Genomic DNA, 18,069 nt, shown 5'->3' with positions numbered 1-18,069 from the left:
CACCTAAGGCAGCCCCCCAAATTGTTTGCAGGCTCAAGAGAGCTGTGTGATGTGAACAGTCAGTGGTTTTTGTCCTTGGCTTGTAGTAAAAAAAATTATCATATTGCACTTCTGTAATAATCTCTTCTAGCTGAGGATCAAACTTTGACCTGCTCTGAGCCAGGCCTTTGAGCACCTCGCCCTTCATTATGCAGATTTATATTTTTGTTTCTCGTAGGAGACCTCCTCTATTTTCTTCCTCTTCTTTGTAAGTCCACAGTTCTGGATTGGCTCAGCTCTGAATGCCAAGGAGGTCTTTACCCAGTATCCCTCATCCCTCTCTGCCAAATTTTCAGCACCATGAGCTATAGCACCTTAATATAGAAACTTGATGGCTACATTCCTGCTCCAAAATGAGGAACGGATGTGACCAGCTGAGAACCAGCACTCTCAGGCTTTCTCTTTCTGTTGCTGCCTCTTCCCTGGTCTGTAACTTAGCACTGCAGTGCCCATATCTTACACCAAGGAGCTGCTGGTCTGGGCTTGGCCCTACCCTGCCTAGTCTGTCTAGACTGCACAAACAAGAGTTTGGCCTGAAATGAAGTACCTCACATCCTCTGTCCAGGGAGGTGCAAGGACACCTCCTCACAGGGCTTCTGGCTTTGTAAGGTAGATAGGGGGAAGCTGAGCTGCACACTCAGCTGACAGCACAGAGATACCCTGTCCCTGCTTCCCTCCTCCTGCCTGCAGATCATGTCTGTGACCTATTTGTTAGCCTCATATCTGAGGTCTTGCATCCCAGCTCAATCCCTCTTGCTATGTATTCCCCCGATACAGAGCCTAGAGGTCTTCTCAACCTTCCCTATTCCCCATCTTTTATGAAGACTCCAGAGGGATTGCTCATCATGCCACAATCAGCAGTTCTTCTGACTGTGCGGGGGGATCCTGATATTGCAAATGCCACCACTGATTTGCAATCATAAGTCATTTTGCCTACCATCACCCCCAGGCAGCAAGCAGGTAAGGTCTTCCTTCTCAGTATCCTCCTTTCAAAATGCTTGACTGGTCCATGAGTAATGGGTGTTCTTCTTTTTTTACTCTCTAAAGGTTGTACCTCACAGTTATGACATCATGGTAGTGATGCATTGCCCTCCGGCAACATCGCCAGAGTAGAACATGATTTCTGTCGTCCTGCCTTTTGTCTTCCAGTCCTAGCTACTGCCTGGTACACCCTGTCTCCCTGAGCCTCAGAGTTACTGAAGCAGAATAATAACTGAGAGGTGAGTAATTGAGAAGCTACCTGACCAGATTTAGACCTGACTGTAAACATCTTCTCCGGTAACAATGGGAAGGAGGATCCATGTTTGCTAAGGTACAGAGCCACTGAAGGAGAAGGATGATACACAGGCGTCTCTGGGTGCACTTATGGAAGGCATTCATGCAGTGTATGTGCAATAAAACTCCACTCCAGAAACCAGCACAGATCCACAGACTTCAGTGAATTTGCACTCACTTTTATTAGCTGAACTTCTGAGACAATATTTACGCGATAGGTAGGTGCACTGGCTCTCACTGTGTGACCATGCCTCCAACACACTTAACATGCACTCACACAAACACTAGTACTGTACACACACACACACACACACACACACGCCCCGACAAATGCACTCACAAAGACATGTGCTTATACAGGTAGGCAGAAACATCTGTTCTTCTCCAGGAAGCGAGACAGACGGTTCCTCAGGCTGTTTCAGGATGGTCCTTTGCATTTGCGAGAAAGAGATTAACAAACTGGAGCAACTCCAGGAAAGAACCATTAAGCTGGCCAGGGGGCTAGAGCATCTGATCTATAAGGAGAGGCTGAGGGTTTGTTTGGCCTAGAGAGGAGAAAGTTGGGTGGGGACAGGGATCTAACCACCATCTTCTACTGCCCATAGCGGGGTGATAGAGAAGCTAGGCCAGACTTTTGTCAGAGGTGCTCAGTGAAAGACAAGAGGCAACAACACAGAGATCATGGAACCACCATCCTTGGTTTCAAAACCCAGCTGGGCATGGCCCAGAGCACCCTGATCTAACTCTGAAACTGGCCCTGCTCCAAGCAGATGGTTGGACTAGAGACCTCCAGAGTTACCTTCCACACTAAATGACTCTGTGACTTTGACAGTCCTATACATTTGACAATATACTTTCTTTATTACAGGTACTGATCACAAACACTTGCATCTAGTATCTGGGATACTATAATAACCCCTGTGACCAGATGTGCAGCTGGAGTGAATTCATGGTGTCACTGCAAAGGAGGTTTTCTGGTCTCTCCTGGGCTGTGATTCCCTGATTGTTTCTGACCAGCCTATGTCTGGGCTGCCACTGAAAAATCCCTCCCACAGCTGTGCCTTCCCAGTGCCTCTCTAGCACCCGGCTAGTCAACTGGACCAAGAAAATGATCCAGCTGGAAACATCTCTCTTTCTTTCAGTTCACATTCGTTTCCAGCTGGATCAGTTGATCGTGTAATGTAGGGGTGGCAGTGGGAGTGTGAATATTGGAGGAGGAAGGGGAATAGGAGGGAAAGGGAATTCCTCTTTTGGGGTCTGCCCAAACTTGAGCTGGCTTAGAGCAATCTTCAAACAACAGCCCTGATCTTTGTTACGGTAAGAAGGAATGTGATGTTCCATCATTCCAGGTTAACCTAATCTAAGTTACTTGTCCCAAGGAAAGGGTGCACAGCCTCTCCTTCTTGAGCCATGTGCCACCTGCGAGCAGTTCCAGGATGGCTGTTGTGGTAAGTGCAGGACAGATGGTGCTGTGCTGGGGCACAGCAGATGAAGATGCAGGGTAATCTGAAATCACAGCTACAGGAGGACATGAGCCAGTCAGTGTCTTGCGGCCAACACCTTTGGGTCTCAAGGCATGTCTGTGTGTATCCTGGCCTTGGTGCATCCCATGGGGAGGTGGGGAGGTGTCCTGCCTGTGAACCATTCCCATAGGTCCTGCTCCCTTTGGATGCTTTCTGTCTTGGCTCTTAAAATGTGTGGTCTGAGAACTATAAAAACTCTGTACATGGTATTGAAGGTCATTAAATTTGGCAGCTTGTGTACCCCAGACTAAACCTGAGTGTCTGGCAATGGTAAGACCATGCAGTAAGCATTTAGCCCACTCAGCCCTGTATTTCTGGCATTTGTATTATAGAGGAAGCCGTCTGTGCCAATCTTTCCGTTCCTGTAAAATATAGGTAACTACCTCCTGGAGTGCTAAGTATGACTGTGTCTGGTAAGGATCTCTGAGGGCTGGCAGTCAGTGTGCTCTGTCCTCTGAAATGCCAGCCTTTCACAGCGCCTTAGCAGAGTGGCTAATCCCTTGCCTCCCGATCTGCTGTTGCTTCCCAAAGCATTTCAGTCATCTCAAAAGAAGGCGGGTGCTGCAACATCCCTCTTTTATTCTGCATTGAGGGTAACTGAGTCACACAGGGCTGATGTCCTACAGACTGGCAGCAGGCCCAGAAATAGTTACAGTCTGCATCCCTGCTCACCATGCTCCCCCATCCTAGCCACCATACACATGTGATCTGGTGGCTTAAATTTTCATGTCCTAGCTTTAATGAGTTTGTGCCAGGAATGGTATGGTATGTGCATAGCAGCCTTATCTGATGACAGTGACATTTTTAGCATGTTTATGTTTGGTTTTATTTGTAACCAGTTTCTAGAGCAATTCAGCTGGACGGTTTGAACAGCCTTGAAATGTTTAAGAGCCCAATGCCTACACTGGCCAATCTGCCAGAGATACTGGGGGACTCAGCAGTGTGTACAGAGGCAAAAAGCTCTGTGGCAGAGTCAGTTTGGGCACCAGATTTGCCAGCTGCAGCCTTTCACACACTCACTAGTGTCTGAAAAACAACACTGGGATTTTTTTTTTTGTTTTTCCTTTCTTTTTTTCTTCTGGTTCTCAGTACTATCGTGACCAGATGGGAATAGGTTTCCCATGTCTGATGCTGGGGACTCTCCAACCCATTCCTCCCAGATACCCACTGCATCACAAACGCGGACGTTTCTCTTGCAGCACAGCTCCAGCTAGTAGGAGGTATGGGGGAGAAGGGGAGGGGTTCGAAATTTAAACAGCTGGATTCAGTGAGGGTTCCCAGCGTTTTTCCCAGGAAGGAGGTCAGTGGGTTTTACAGGCAGATAGCCTGGGAGCAAGCACCAGGAGTGCCCCTTGAGGCTCCACCTCCGCAGCTCGCTTGGAGTGGAGTTCTCTTGCCCATATAAGGCTGTGGTTGTCGCAAAGCAGAAGAGCCATAAATATCGTATGCCATAAAGTCGTATGATCGTTACCTGCCCCACTCTGTGTGAGACTGGGCACCTTCCCAAGTCAGACTCTTCCTGCCTGTGGTTCTCAGTTCTCCCCTCCCCACCCCAGCTCCAGGAAGGCAGCGTTTCCCGTGTTTCTGCTCGCAGATGTGTAAGCACAGACCTTGAAGTCTGATTTCTTCAGGTGCTCTGCCCCAGACCAGTCCTTGCCTTGGACTATTCAAAGTTTATAAAGCCTCCCATCTGAGACTATGCACGGGCTTTATGGTAAATCGCTGCAGGAGGGAGGGCTCTGGCTCAGTTTCTCATATGTCTAAGTGCCTTTTTTAAGCAGCTTGTGGGCCAGAAGTTTCTTCACTTTGAAGGGTAGTACTTTCATTCTTCAACTGAGGGGGTTTATTTACAAGGAAAGCGGTAGGAGGAGAAATGAAGAATCGTAGCGGGGTGAAACAAAATGCTAGTGGAGAAGATAAGTAGCCATGTGCAAAATGTCTCGTTTGCTTCTCTTTCAGCATGTGAGATCCTGCAGGAGACGATGCACCCAGGCAGGGGACTGTGTGAGGGGTAGGGGGCTGTGGTGTCTGGCGTGGGCAGGGAGTGCACTGCCTTGCTGAGTTCAGCCCTCATCCTGGAGCGTAGTTGGGGCGCTTCCCTTGTGGGGTCCCTGCACTCCACTCAGCCAGGCAGTGCAGGGGTCTGGGGCACATGGAGGCACAGAGAGGAGGAGACTTAAGTGTGCGGCGCAGACCCCACTGTGAGTGTTGATGGAGGAGGCTGTCCTGCAAGTCTTATATACTTAACGTGAGCCTTCAAATGACCATCTTCCGCCATTTCTCTCTAGGAAAATGACCTCCCTAGGGCCTATCTCTCTTTCTGAGATGCAGTATATTCCAGTGGGGAATACGTAAATGCAGAGGAGAATCTGCTGTGTCATGAAAGAAGCAGCTTGCCATGATAAGGAATACACTGTGGGCTGAGCAGCAGCAAAGTCCTGGACAAGAGGTCAGGAGACCTGGTGTATCCATCAGACAATTATTTACCTATTCCTGATGTTGCTGAGCTTTACTCCTTTCCCTCTTCTCAGTTTTTCTCTAAGTAAAGAAGCAATTAATTGTCAGTGCATATTTTAAATACTAAGTCTCTCCGTTCCTGGGAACAAAGATGGAGCCCCTCATCTGTGCTTGCATATCTGGGTGCCTTTTACATTGTAGAGATCTTGGGAAAACAGCACTACCACAGATGGGAGGTGAAGTTTAACACTGATTATGCTCTTAGAGACTGAATCATAGTGTGCTTCTCCCAGTGCTTTGGGTTAAAGGGCCTCGCTCCACCTTGCTCCAGAAATTCAATAAAGAATTAGATTAGAGGGCAGCTATGTGAACTGTTTCATGACAGCGAAAGGTGTAAAACGTTCAGTGTTAAGACCCTGTTCTTTTCCCCAGAATTTCCCATCATTGCAGTTGCCTCTTTCAGCTGTGGAGTAGAAAAACTGCCCCGAGGCCCTAGGTTTCTTCCTTCCCCTTGCATGGCAGGGAGGAGAGGTACTAGTGCCAGGGTGGCTGGCACTCCTCTGTGGGACAGCTCAGTGCTCAGAGGTGAGGTCATTATTATCAGGATGAAGCAGCAGCTTAGTTTGCAGGGAAGAGGGCAGAGGCCTCTCCCTTCCCAGCTGTTGTTCTGCATTTCTGGGTCTGAGTGGCACGGGGGAGGCAAAAGGATGTGCTCGGAGCCAAGCAGGGCTCTCTTTAAGGCAAATTGCTTTGCAAATGAAACTGATAGAGAGGGACAGGAGGAATTACAGCCCACAGTCCCTCTTGCTTTCCTATTTTCTCCTCCCTCGGGGGTGAGGGTAGTGCTCATTTCAGGGCATAGGAATCCAGATCAGATTCTTTCCCTGCCTCAGGCATTTGCACCTAGAGTCACTTCTGTGGGAGCATAATCTCGATTTTCAGTTTTAAAACTGAAAGGAGACTTTACACTGATCTGAAAAGACTTGGGCTCTTGCATCCTGAAGAAGCACAAACAAGGTGTCTTTAAGTGCTTCCAATTATACTTTTTTTTACCTCCTGCTTTAAATATTTTCCTGCTTTTTTTTCCCCCCTTCCTAATTAGAAGACTAATTTTAGAAATTAGTATTGTCCACTCTGGAAAACTAATAGAAAAATTAGTAAAAACGTGGTAACATGAAAATGAAAGTAAGCCTGGGGAAAGGTAATTGTTTATAACTGAGGGGTTTTGTTAACTCCTGTGCCTAATTAACACACTACAAAGGGGAGCCTTTGTTAAAAGTTCCACACCCTGCTTTCTCAATTACACTACAAGAGAGATCATAATAAAAAGCTTGGAGACAGCTGGTATGTCCCCTAGCAAAGCCAAACCTGATTTAGCATTCTTTATGTAAAAAAAAAGAAACGGGTACCTCCTTTTCCTGCATATGACTTTTTTTTCCCCTCCACATAATGCAAAGCTTTTTCTCATGAATTCCTAGTAAGAACAACAACAACTACAAAACATGATGATCCTGATCACTGATGTGTATTTAGCCCACAGGAAAAAGGGACTGGGATGATTATTTTCAGGGTTATGATGGCTACTAGAAGAAACTTTGCAGGAAGGCTGAATCATCGCGTGAGCATCTTGTTTTCATCTTTCTGTGTTTTGCTATCCCACATCTAAGCGGTGGCTTATGAAAATTCAAAAGATTTTTATACACGTACATTCCTCTATAAAGAGTCAAAGAATTATAGGTCTCTGTGTTGTTTCACAACTAGCCACAAACTTGTATACAGGTGTTTAATGTTCTGTATTAGATGCAGCTGTAATCATGACAATGGTAGAGTAAATGGTTGAAGAATGCTTTTAATCTATATGTAAATAGAAAATACAAGGATGGAGTGGTCACGATGTACCCCAGGTTAAACACCTTGACCCATTGGGTAGGAAAGAGTAGAGCTATCATCTTATTTCATGTTTTAGACCTGTATCACACATGGGTCTGTACTTCTAAGTTCAAAAAATCTATTCCACAAAAGCCTTTTTACCTTTTTTTTTTTTTTTTTTTTTTTGCTGAGCCAATGCAGAAACTAGCAGTGCTTGCAGGACTCCTTTCATCTCAGGCTAATATGAGCGGTTACCTCACACAGAAATTTCACAAAAAGCACCTCTGAGCACCTCTGTTCTTTTCCTCTGATTTCTCTAACACCTTCCTTCCTCTTGGTAACTGAGAATATTGGGGAGCAGGTGCCAGCCTGAGGCTGGAAAGCCTGCTACTCTTCAGTGAGGTATTGATTTTTTTTACAGGAATTATGTGTTATGCAAACATTCAGGGTGCCCAGTGAATTGCTTTCTTTGTTCTAGAATTATCCAAGGAAATGATGCTCTGATAAGTGGGAAAGAAGTTGACTGTGTTAAATGGAGCTCCCATCTACACCTTGGCTAAAAGGTGGCTTCCCACAGTGATGACACCTCATGCAGCTCTGTCAGTATTTTCTCACCTCCTACAAAGATAGCAGCTCAGTGAGTCCCTAGAGCTAGTTTTAAACCTCTGTCTCCCAAGCCGACACTGCAGGTTCAGTCTCTGTCCCACTCATATGATCCAAACAAGGAGCTGAGACTTGGGGCAATGCATTTATCTTTGTGGCCAGCTTCCTGCACTGGCTCGTGTTTCTGAAGGGAGAGCAGACTGGCACAGCCATACAGAACAGTCCATACTGATAGTGGGAGGCTGGAGAAGCTGGGAGATTTGAGGAAGCTCTCAAGGGAGTAGGAAAAAAGTCCCAAATGTGGGAGGGAATCTTGGCAGAAATGAAAGGGGGGTTGTTGAACAAAGCATGCACTGGCTCCAGACACACAGAGCTCGCAATATGTTATGCTGAGAATCTGTGGGTGTGTTTATAAGACCTGCAGCTGACTTGCATGCACAAAGGATGTAGCCTCCTCTTATCAGAAAAATGTGGGCTTCAGTCCTGCGGAAGAGGATGAATGCTTGTGTTACTTCACATTGAGTCTTATTTCTGGTTATAGAGCTGTAGCCCAACATAATGGGCCCAAAGTTTGGCTTTGACCAGACTGACTTTGGTTTCTGACAGACAAAAGCAGTGTTTTTAATTGTGACAGGCTATAAACTAGTTAGTTCCCCTGCAGTTCCCACAACAAAGCTACAATGAGAATCTGGATGACTTTCTACAGCACTGGAAAAAACCCTTGTTCCTAGCATCTCTTGGGCATACTAGAGTATTTCAAGCTAGTTTCACTTTGTCCTCAGCCAGCTCACAGGAATGAGAACCACAGAGCCACTTCATCTGAGCAAATATTTGGCCTTGATTACTATTGCAGGCTGAACCCAAAAACAAACAGCAAACATGAGGTAAGCTGAGGCACCATCAGCAGAGCAAAAGCTCATATAGTAACCTCAGGAAAGGCAGCAAGCTGAAAGTAGGGTTGCTCTCATTTTTGTAGAGAGGAAAAAAGGAGACTAAATTCCTGCTGTAGAAAGAAGGTGCTTGGGGAGAGGAAGTGGGGAGCAAACACCCAGTAGGATGCTTTTTGTTTAGAGATCATTACAAGTGACTGATGCTTAAAAGCAATTAGAACAATGAAAAAATTGTGAAGTAGCTAAAAACCATTCACCTTTATACATTTCTATGGACTGAGAAAAACTTAGTTCTGTTTTGCAAATGGCACACTTAGCCTGCTACTGAATTCTTGGTTCTATGAAAATGTGGCCCTGCCTGACACCTAGGAAGGAAAAGAGAAGCAAAGGGAATGTTAACCTCTCCATGGTCCTACCTTGCCAGGGAGAGGAAAACAGCATTTAGATGGATTTGTCAATCTTTTTAAGTATTTCTTCTGTATCAATATCTGACCCAAGCCTGGAAAAAGTGTTTGCTGAGTGTCACAAGCATGAAAGCTGCAGGGCTACAAAGGGGCTGGGGAGGGATGTTATTCTCCTCCTTTCATCCTCTGCTGAGTAAGAAGAATGCCCCCAAGCCTTCTAAACTCAGGAATCTGAAGCATTTCTTACTCCCCCCCTGAGAAAGGGGAGAAGGAAGATGAAGTATTTGTGATGTTAAAAAAGGATCCTTAGCAATTGTTGAACCACAGAGCTGTGAGGACAGGACAGACAAGCCTAAAATTATGTGCCTCTTACTGGCTGAATTATCACTATAGGAGCAAAGTCACAACAGATTGTATTTGAAAATGCTCAATTTATTTTCTGCAGCAAAGAGTTACTGTGCTTATCTAAGGTAGGTAACAGGATGTGTTCTGCTGGCATTTTGGACAAGTCTGGATAGGCCAAAGGCAGACAACTCATATTCTAAATCTTGCTTTTGGGGTAACGATACCTTTGCTGGATGGCTTGTATTCCTGTTGGCCCTTTTGTATAATGGTGTTGGATGGCAGTTTTCTGGGAATTTAAAGCTTGGCAGAAAATGCTGAACAGGAAGAGAACAGGGCTAGAGGAAACAAGGTAAGGAGGAGGATATACTTAAGTAAAAAGCATATAATGGTTACCATTGCACTTGCATTTAGAAATTGCAGTGATGGTTATATTAGAAGGTAAAGAGCTCTGGGCTGTTATTCTTAGTATGTTAGATCAGGAATGCGATCCCAAACCATGCATAATGGAGCTGTAATCCCATCTCAGGGTCTGGAGGAAATCAAAAGTTCCAAGTAAAATTTTCCTCTGCCTGAGATGGAGAGTTTTAATTCAGATGTGTTGCTGAGGATACTTCCCATGACTTCAGAAAGCACAACTGTGTGATAACCTGGTTCCCCAATAAAGGTCCCTTCTACAATGTAAATGTCACTCCTGTTTTATTAAACGGACGGACTCTGGCACAAGGTAAATCTACTTACTGTACCAGATAACAACTGAGGGTAGAGATTTATTCCTCTGAATTGTATCCCAACTGAGCAGAGATGTTAATGTGTATGTTTTGTCTTCCAACTGTGAATCTTGTCATTAATATGTTAGGAAAGTAAAAACATGTTCCTCTTTTACTAAAACTGAAGCAAGAACCACAGTGAGGGGGCAGAAGTTCAGCACGTTGTTCACACAGAACTGTGTGGATGGGGAGGTGGGGAGAGGTGGAAAGTAGAATAACTGTTTTCAATGCTATAGTATGCTAGGTACAGCTCCTCTCCATTCTCTTGGGGTGCAGGTATAGTTCCATCTTACATTTCTCCATCAGCAAACTCATTTTGAAAGACTCCCGTCACAGTGCCTCAGATTAATCTCTTCAGTTGTGCTGATGCATCTCTCAGTGGGCCTATAAACTAGATCAGTGAACTAATCTTTTTTTTTTTAACCTTCTTTTTAAACTCTATTTCAGTGATCCAGTTTACAACATGGCTTTTGAAATATCTGCATTGGTACCACTGGGGAAGTGGTAAGCTATGACACAGTACTGGGAATGAATGGCTGGTGGGAGAATAGATGACATCTTTAACCAGTTTTACAGATGAAGAGAACATTATGGAATTACACTCTGACATATGAAAATGAGCCAGTGAAGCTGTACCTTTTTGATAGCCATCCCAGAAGTTGGGAAGTCATGCTAAGGATAACATCACTCTATAAGAAAAGGGCAAGTATATTCTCGTCTTAACATCTGCTACTGGCCACTTCTGAGACAGGTTACTGGGCCATATTTACCTTAGTTCGATCCAGTGCAGGTCTTTTATGTCAGCTGTTCCTGTTAGAATTTGGACAAACAGAGCTAGAACGTGGGCTTAAATGGTTAGTCACTGAATTTGTAAGCTCTGACTCCCCAGTGGAAACATCACTTGCTTTCATTCCTTCCAGGTCTTAAATTCATGGTTTTCTTTCTTCTGCACAAATCAATTTGGATTTGGCATTTGTTGCAGCAGCAAAAAAATAAAGAATCAGTATATCACTGTTTGGGGAAAGGAAACTTACATGCTTTCTAATAGCTGGTGCCTACTTTCCAGACAGGTTGTTCAGAGGATGCAGACAGTAAATGGTGAAGTCCACAGTAATATGTTGCTTTCTTCTCCTACATACTCACCTCCAAAGAGCCACTTCCTTTTGTTATGGTATGTAAAACAAACAAACAAACAAACAACCCCCCCTCAAATTCTAATCTGCATTTACAGCTGCTCCTTGCTATGGCTGTACAAATTAAAGCCAGTACAGAGATGCATTTTTGAGAAATTCTAATTATGAATTTGCACTGAAACTATTGGTGTTTCAGGCTTCTGAAAAGCAGAGTTGAGGCTTCTTAGCAATACCAGATTGTGACATTCTGCAGATCTGTACATGTGTGGTTTCTGTCTAAAGTCACTGTGGTTAGTGACTTTAGCAATGTGACTTCGCTGATGAAGTAAACACCTTTTGTCTCCTTGTCCTTCTTCTTGTTTCCCTCTCTGTCTGTAAGCAATACAGTTTGGAAGAGTTTTTTTCTACAATGCAAAGCATTTGGAAATTATTCCTCAAATGAGTTTAGCTACTTTGCCTGTTTGTTAGATATAAAAATCAAATGCCTCTACATTTAGTGTTAGCCACAGAAGAGCAGGCTTCTCCCAGGGATTACAGCTTGCAATCAAACTCAAGCCTAATTGCCTTGGATTAGCCCAGTGTGGGTGAAAAGAGTGTAGTTCAGCAATTTCAACATTTGTTTGGTCTGTAGCAAAGGCTGACAAATTGGAGAAGCACCTCTGGATGCTCAGTGCTTAGTAGAAATTTTTCAGCTCAGAATGCTACAATTCTGTTAATTTACTCCCCCCAAACTGGTAAACCTGGCTGCTGTTGAGATGCTGTCTTTCAGAATTCAAAGACCATTACAGGTTTGTTCTTCCACTAGGTGCTGTCTTGCAAACATTAATGGAAAATGTGATTGAAGTTGATTAGAAGGATCAAATAAACATTATATGAATTTGTAGAAAGTAATGGATGTACAAAATTCACATGACAACTTTTTTAGTCATACTTCTCTCTTTGAGGTGTATTTTTTTTCCTGGGTAACTTCCTGCCACCAGATCAACACAAAAAGCCTCTGCACTGCATATTTGGCAAGCATAAATCTAAAAGTATTTTCAAAATAATCAAGCTACAGAAAGCAGACATTTCAAATTTGACTTGCCTCAGCTACCACAAATCTACAAATTTGCACATTAGGGAAATATTTGGAGTTTTCAAAGGAAATGGAATACTTCTTGATAAGGGAAAGGATGGAGTAAAACTGCAGAAATCTTTGTTCTGAGCTCATTTTGATGCTTTACTGCTGAAGTCATCAAGAGAGGTTTGCCATTGATTAAACAGGAGTGGAACAGAGTTTTCAAATTTCTTAAAAAAAAAAAAAGCCAAAACAACAACCCTTTAGAAGACAGTCCAGCCTTATGACTTAACTCTTGGACTCAGGAAGTACAGAGTACATCTGAAAGTATGAGAATCAGAAAAGATTCAGAAAATTTAAAATGTTCTCTATCTTCCCCTCTTTTAAAATGACATCCTTATCTCTGTATTTCATCCTTGCACTCACTACCTTTTGTTCCTCACATTACTGCCACTGTCAGTTCATTTTGTCTTTCATACTTACTTTCTCTGCTAAGATGTGCTAGTTTTTCTCCTTTAAAAGCTTTATTTAGGCTTGGTACTGACTGCTCTTCTTCCCTGAGTCATTTGGCTAAAGAGGCAGCCTCTCCTCTCCTTAAAGAGCTTTTGGTATACGTAGTAACCTCCAAGATGTTCATTCTGTTTCATTTTGGTGGGAGAATTTAAAACCTGTCTTTCAACTACTAAGCATCCTTTTTGTATGTTGGTCACTTTTTTCACTGATCAAAATGAGTCATTAGACACTGTCAACTGTATCACCTTCTAAGGCGTCTGATAATGTAGGTATCTCTAGTTGTCTCTTGTCCTAATTCCAGTTTCTTTCCATTCTCTGTCCTGGTGTTCTAGCAAAGTACTAGCAAAGACCTGTCTTGTATGTTCCCTTCTCTCACTGCCAAGTGAAATTCTCATTTCTATTTCGTACCTATATTTACACTTCTCATCTTTAACAACGACACCTCTGTATCCCTAATATTCAGTTGTACAAATTTTTCACTGCTTTCGGTTCTCCCACTGCCTTTTGTGCCTTGAGATATAAACGTTTAGGTTTGTTTCCAAATTGCTGCAAATGAATCTTTCTAAACCGGAAATGTTTCACTTGGACAAGTTACTCAAAACGCTTCTTGAACTCTGCTAACCTCTTTCTTTATCCAAGCCTCTTCCAGTTGTAACTTTGATATTAACTTTCATTGGTAAACTTAGCCTTTAGTTTCTGTTATTGGTGCCTACATTTGCCTTCCTTATGAGAATGTAGGAAGCCCTGAAGAGAAGGAGCCATGTCTTTTCACACCTCTACTGTTTTGGCATGCACTTTTTAATCCATTTTGAGTGTACTTTAATACGTGCACAGAGTGCAGACTGTTCAAATGCCTCAGCAACATCAGTGTCTGCCTGTGTCTCTGCTTCCCTCTTGCCTCAGTCCCTTCCCTTCATAGGATATAAAGCAATTCTCACATGCATCTTACTTTTTTGGTTATTTTTCACAATAAATACCCAGGTTGGATGGGGACTGCTTGACTGTGCAGGGATTTTTTTTCCATTCTTTCTCCTTGAGAATTTTTAGTGTAGTCTTTGGAGGACTGGGCCGTAGCCCATGACCCTGCTACCCCACACTGGCGGCTGAACCCAAGTTTCCTTCTCCCAGCTCTGCGCGCGCACTGGTGGCCAAGGCTGTGGACAGTAATCCAGAAGCCTTTTCAGCGTGCCTGGATGGCAGCGCTTCAGAGGCTGGCGCGGGGCCCGCGCCCTACGCGGGCCTGAGGCTGCGGGGCAGCCTGGGCCGGCGGCGGAGGTGCCCGCCCGGCGCGGGGCATTGTGGGGCCCGCCTGGCACGGCCTGGCGCGAGGAGTTGTGGGAGCGGCCTGGCATGGCTTGGCCTGCAGGGGCAGGCTCGGGGTCTCAGTGGCCGGGGCGGATGGGGCGCGCTGCCCGCCCCTCCCCAGTCCCTCGGCGGCCGCCACCGGGCCGCCCGGGCTGCGGGTCCGCGGGTCCGCGCCGCTGCTGCCCGAGCGCCCCCGGGGCTGGGCTCGCCCGCGGAGGGCGCGGGGCGGGGCGCCGCGCGCGCCCGGGCGTTGCTAACGGCGGAGGGCGCGAGGCCCCGCCCCTTTCCTCAACGGCTCGCCGCTTCCTCAACGGCTCGCCTCCTCCCTGCGGCGGGTTGCGATTGGCGGCGATGGCCGCCAACCCGCCGCTGCGGGCGCCGCGGTTGGCTGACGGCGCGGGGAGGCGGGCGCGGCGTTCTGGGCCGCGGCGGCTCCTCCCGGCCGGGTGCCTCTCAGTGCCGGTGAGCGAGAGGCGGTTGCGGTGCCTGCGGAGGAACCGGCAGCGTGAGGACGCCAGTCTCTCGCCGCGAGGAGCAAAGCCGCCGCCGCCGCGGCGTTTCCCCCCCTCCCAGGCTGTAGCCGGACTCAGGTGAAGCCGGCGGGCGGGTGGGCGCGGGTGGCTCCGGTTTGTCCCTGCTCGCGGCCCCGGCGCCTCTTTGTCCGGTGGAGCCAGGGGCTGCCCCTCCGCCGCGGGGGGTGCTGTTTGCTGCTCCTGTCCTCCCCCTTCCCCTTCCTCCCGGCGCGGGGCGGGAGGCAGCCCGGCCGGGCTCCTTGGATGCTCCGCGCCTTCGCCCCCCGGCCCGCCCTCCCCCTGGCTTTTGGGAGCGTGTGTGCCGTCGCGCTATGCGCGGCACGGTTGCATTATGCGCAGGGAGTTGCCTCTCTTCGCCCTCCACGCCCTGCTAACTGGCCTCCTCGGAGGTAGGGTGGCGGTATTCGCGCTCTTTTTCTCCGGACCGTCCCTCCTCCCTCCCTCTGGTGCGTCTCCCCCCTTCCCCCGCTGTGTTGAAAGTGTCCCTCTTTTGGAAGTAACGGGTAGGGGAAAATAGGACCGTTTGGCAGCTGTCAGGGCTCTAGCCTGAGTCACAGGCTGACAATCCTCCTGCAGACATTGCAATGGGCTTGGCTTCCGCCCTCAGATCTTGACTTCCTCATTCAGTTTGGTCTGTACAGTGAAGCCAGGAGAGAGGGAGGAGGGAGTGACAGGGCAAGATGAAGCTTGCAGTAGAAAGTCTTGCAGATAGCTCGTGCTTTCAGGCATGAGCTCCAGCAAACTGGGAAAAATTCTCCGGCTTTTAGTGATATTGTTACTAACCTGTCTCCAGTAGGTGTAGAAAGTAACAAGTTTCTCAGCCCTTGCCGATGGTGTGTACCCAATGGACTTAATCAGGGTTGTTTCTAATCTTCCTGAACACAGTGTGAAATGAGGCTTAAAACAATATTGTGTTCCCAGGAATACAGCRTAATTTTTCAGAAGTAAACTGCATGGGTCAGGAAGCTCTTCTTGTAGTGATTGTTCATCTTTTTTATTTTGTTTTATTTGTTTCCTCTCTCTCCTTACAGCTCTTCTTCCTCACCGTTTTTTCTCTTGAACACCTTTTGTGCTCTTCATCCATAGGTTTTTCTTCTGTCTCACATATTATGATGTCCTGAGCTGCACTCCATCAGAGTGGACTAAGAATCTAAGCTTTTTCTAAGTAAGCAGGTCTGTCCTAAACAGAGTCATCTGTCAAGTAATGCTCAAGAAGTTCAAGCTTCAGACTTGAAGAGATGTTGTAGTAGATGGACTTTGGCCTGCAGAATGTGATGTCTGCATCTCTGCCTGACATTATAAAGAAATATAAGTTAATTTGCATGGAGGAATGGAGGTTGTTGAACCATGTCTTGAAAGATTAAATTATACATCCTTAGCACTCTCAAATACATCTTCTCTCCGTAAGCCTAGATATGATAAAGTTTTAACTCCAACATAACCGCACTCTAATCAGTTACTGCCTGTGTACAGATGCTTTTGAAATTAGTCACCAGGTAACAATGTGACCAAGTCCACTTGCCATGCGGTTCCAGTGAAAATGGCAAATCATGGTGCAGATATGTGTTGACTCATAGATGTACTGTCTGCAACTGTAGCGCTCTCTCCCTAAGCTGAAATGAGATAAGCAAATATTTTTGCTAATAGGAAAGTTGTAATGGTGGGGAAACAATTGATAAAACATAAATGGAACTGCTTTTAGTACAAAAGGGTTTTGAAATTGTTCATAGTAACCACCAGAACTGTGTAAGAATGAGACTGTGTGGCTAGTCTGACCTTGTGAAAATAACTACAAAATGAAATCAGGCAACAGTTCATGAAGCTGCATGTCAGGCAGACTAAATTGACATGCACCCCTTCTTGACAGCTTTATTTGTTGCATTTATTTATATATATAAGTAGCCTATGAATAAAAGGCACAGAAACGTGTGTTTTGTCTTTCTGGAGACAGACAGGCAAAATTTTCAGTAACTTCAAGATAGCTGCAAAAGTGCTAGTGGTTGACAGAAACAGATCTGAACATTTCATATTTACTGGCCTGGCACCTCAAAGTGGGTACAACTAGCACCAGGCTGGTGAGTTTTGTGGTTCTCTTTGTAATATGGTGTCATCTCCTGGATAATTGACTTGTATTGCTAAGATCTGATTTTGGAAGTCTTCTGGAGAGGAGACTTTGACCTCAAAGTTTGCTTTATCAGGGAAGTGTGTATGTGGCTGTTTATTTAGAAACAGGGTGACTGAATGGTCGCGTTGCATCCATCCCAGAAGAATATGTGTAGAACCTGAAAGCTTTTTATTGGACCTTGTTTGCATAGATTGTTAGGATATTTCTAGAATGGTTCTGTGTCCCGTTCCCCCCCCCCCCCCCCAGTTATTTCCATAGGACAGTATTTGCCAGAGTGGTATCTTCATCCTAAGAGAAGAAAGAATAACTTTTTTCTTTTTTTGTTCCCCTCTAGGTGAATTTTAATATGCTTTGGAACCATTTTAAGAAAGCCAATATGTTGTGATAGCTATACCTGAATTTTTAAAGCAGATCACTAATGAATGAGTAATATAAAATAATAATGAAAAAAAATTATTTGTACACAGTAAAGTTCTAGGAAAGGAATTATAAGAATTTCTCATTTAGGAGGCTGAAATAGTCTGTGTTGTACGATGCATTATTTTGGTGGGTATTGTGAAAGTGCAGAGGATGAGGGTGTGTTCAAACTGTAGCAAGTAGTAGCTCTAGTACTCATCTTTGATTTAAAAAGTGCGTCTAGTGGAGTCAAATGCTGCAGGTGCTTAAAACAGCAGTATTTGGCATTGCAATTATTTCTAGTACAAATGCTGAGGCTTACATTTACCACTGCAACAAGCTATCTCAAAAACTTGAATTGTTATTATCTTGGTAGGTCTTTAAAAATACTGTGCTAAATATTTATAATAATGGATAATTCACAGGTTAGCACTCTGACAGGCTATTTGCATGCAGATGAGAGGGAGTATATGTATGCTGACATGGCTAGTAATTGCACGAAAATAATCTCCCAGTAAACTTGAAGTATAAAATAGCTTGCCTACATCCTAAAATCCAGGTTCGTTCTGTGAATCCCAGGATATTGAGCAGCTGGGAGAGGGAACGTGTTACAGATACTCCAGTTTCAGAGTTCTTCCACTTCTATTTTGGGTGGAATGAATTACTTGGGACCTTTGGATACGGAAGTCTTCTGAATCTCCTGCTTCATCCTCCACCCCAGGCCCTGTGTCTTGCCCAGGATCATGTCACTAAGGAATCTGTGTGACTATAAGAGGGTGAGATTACAAGTGGGCCCTTTGGAGGTACAGGCACCCTTATGGTTAATCTAGGATTT

At 45.3% G+C, this 18,069-nt stretch overlaps 1 protein-coding gene across 1 annotated transcript in view; it reads left to right on the top strand.

Moving 5' to 3' along the window:
* Positions 1-14,624: 14,624 nt before the first annotated feature.
* MYH9 (myosin heavy chain 9) overlaps positions 14,625-18,069 on the top strand; it is a 73,266-nt gene continuing 69,821 nt past the window's right edge. Inside the window, exon 1 of the mRNA XM_026076942.1 lies at positions 14,625-14,770. The gene's annotated coding sequence lies outside the window, so the exon portion shown is untranslated. The remainder of the gene's footprint in view (positions 14,771-18,069) is intronic.

This window comes from Apteryx rowi, unplaced genomic scaffold (assembly GCF_003343035.1).
Source record: "Apteryx rowi isolate R43461 unplaced genomic scaffold, aptRow1 scaffold_443, whole genome shotgun sequence".
Taxonomy (NCBI): Eukaryota; Metazoa; Chordata; class Aves; order Apterygiformes; family Apterygidae; genus Apteryx; species Apteryx rowi.
Note: the sequence above shows the minus strand (reverse complement) of the source record. Positions and strands in the feature narration are given on the sequence as shown.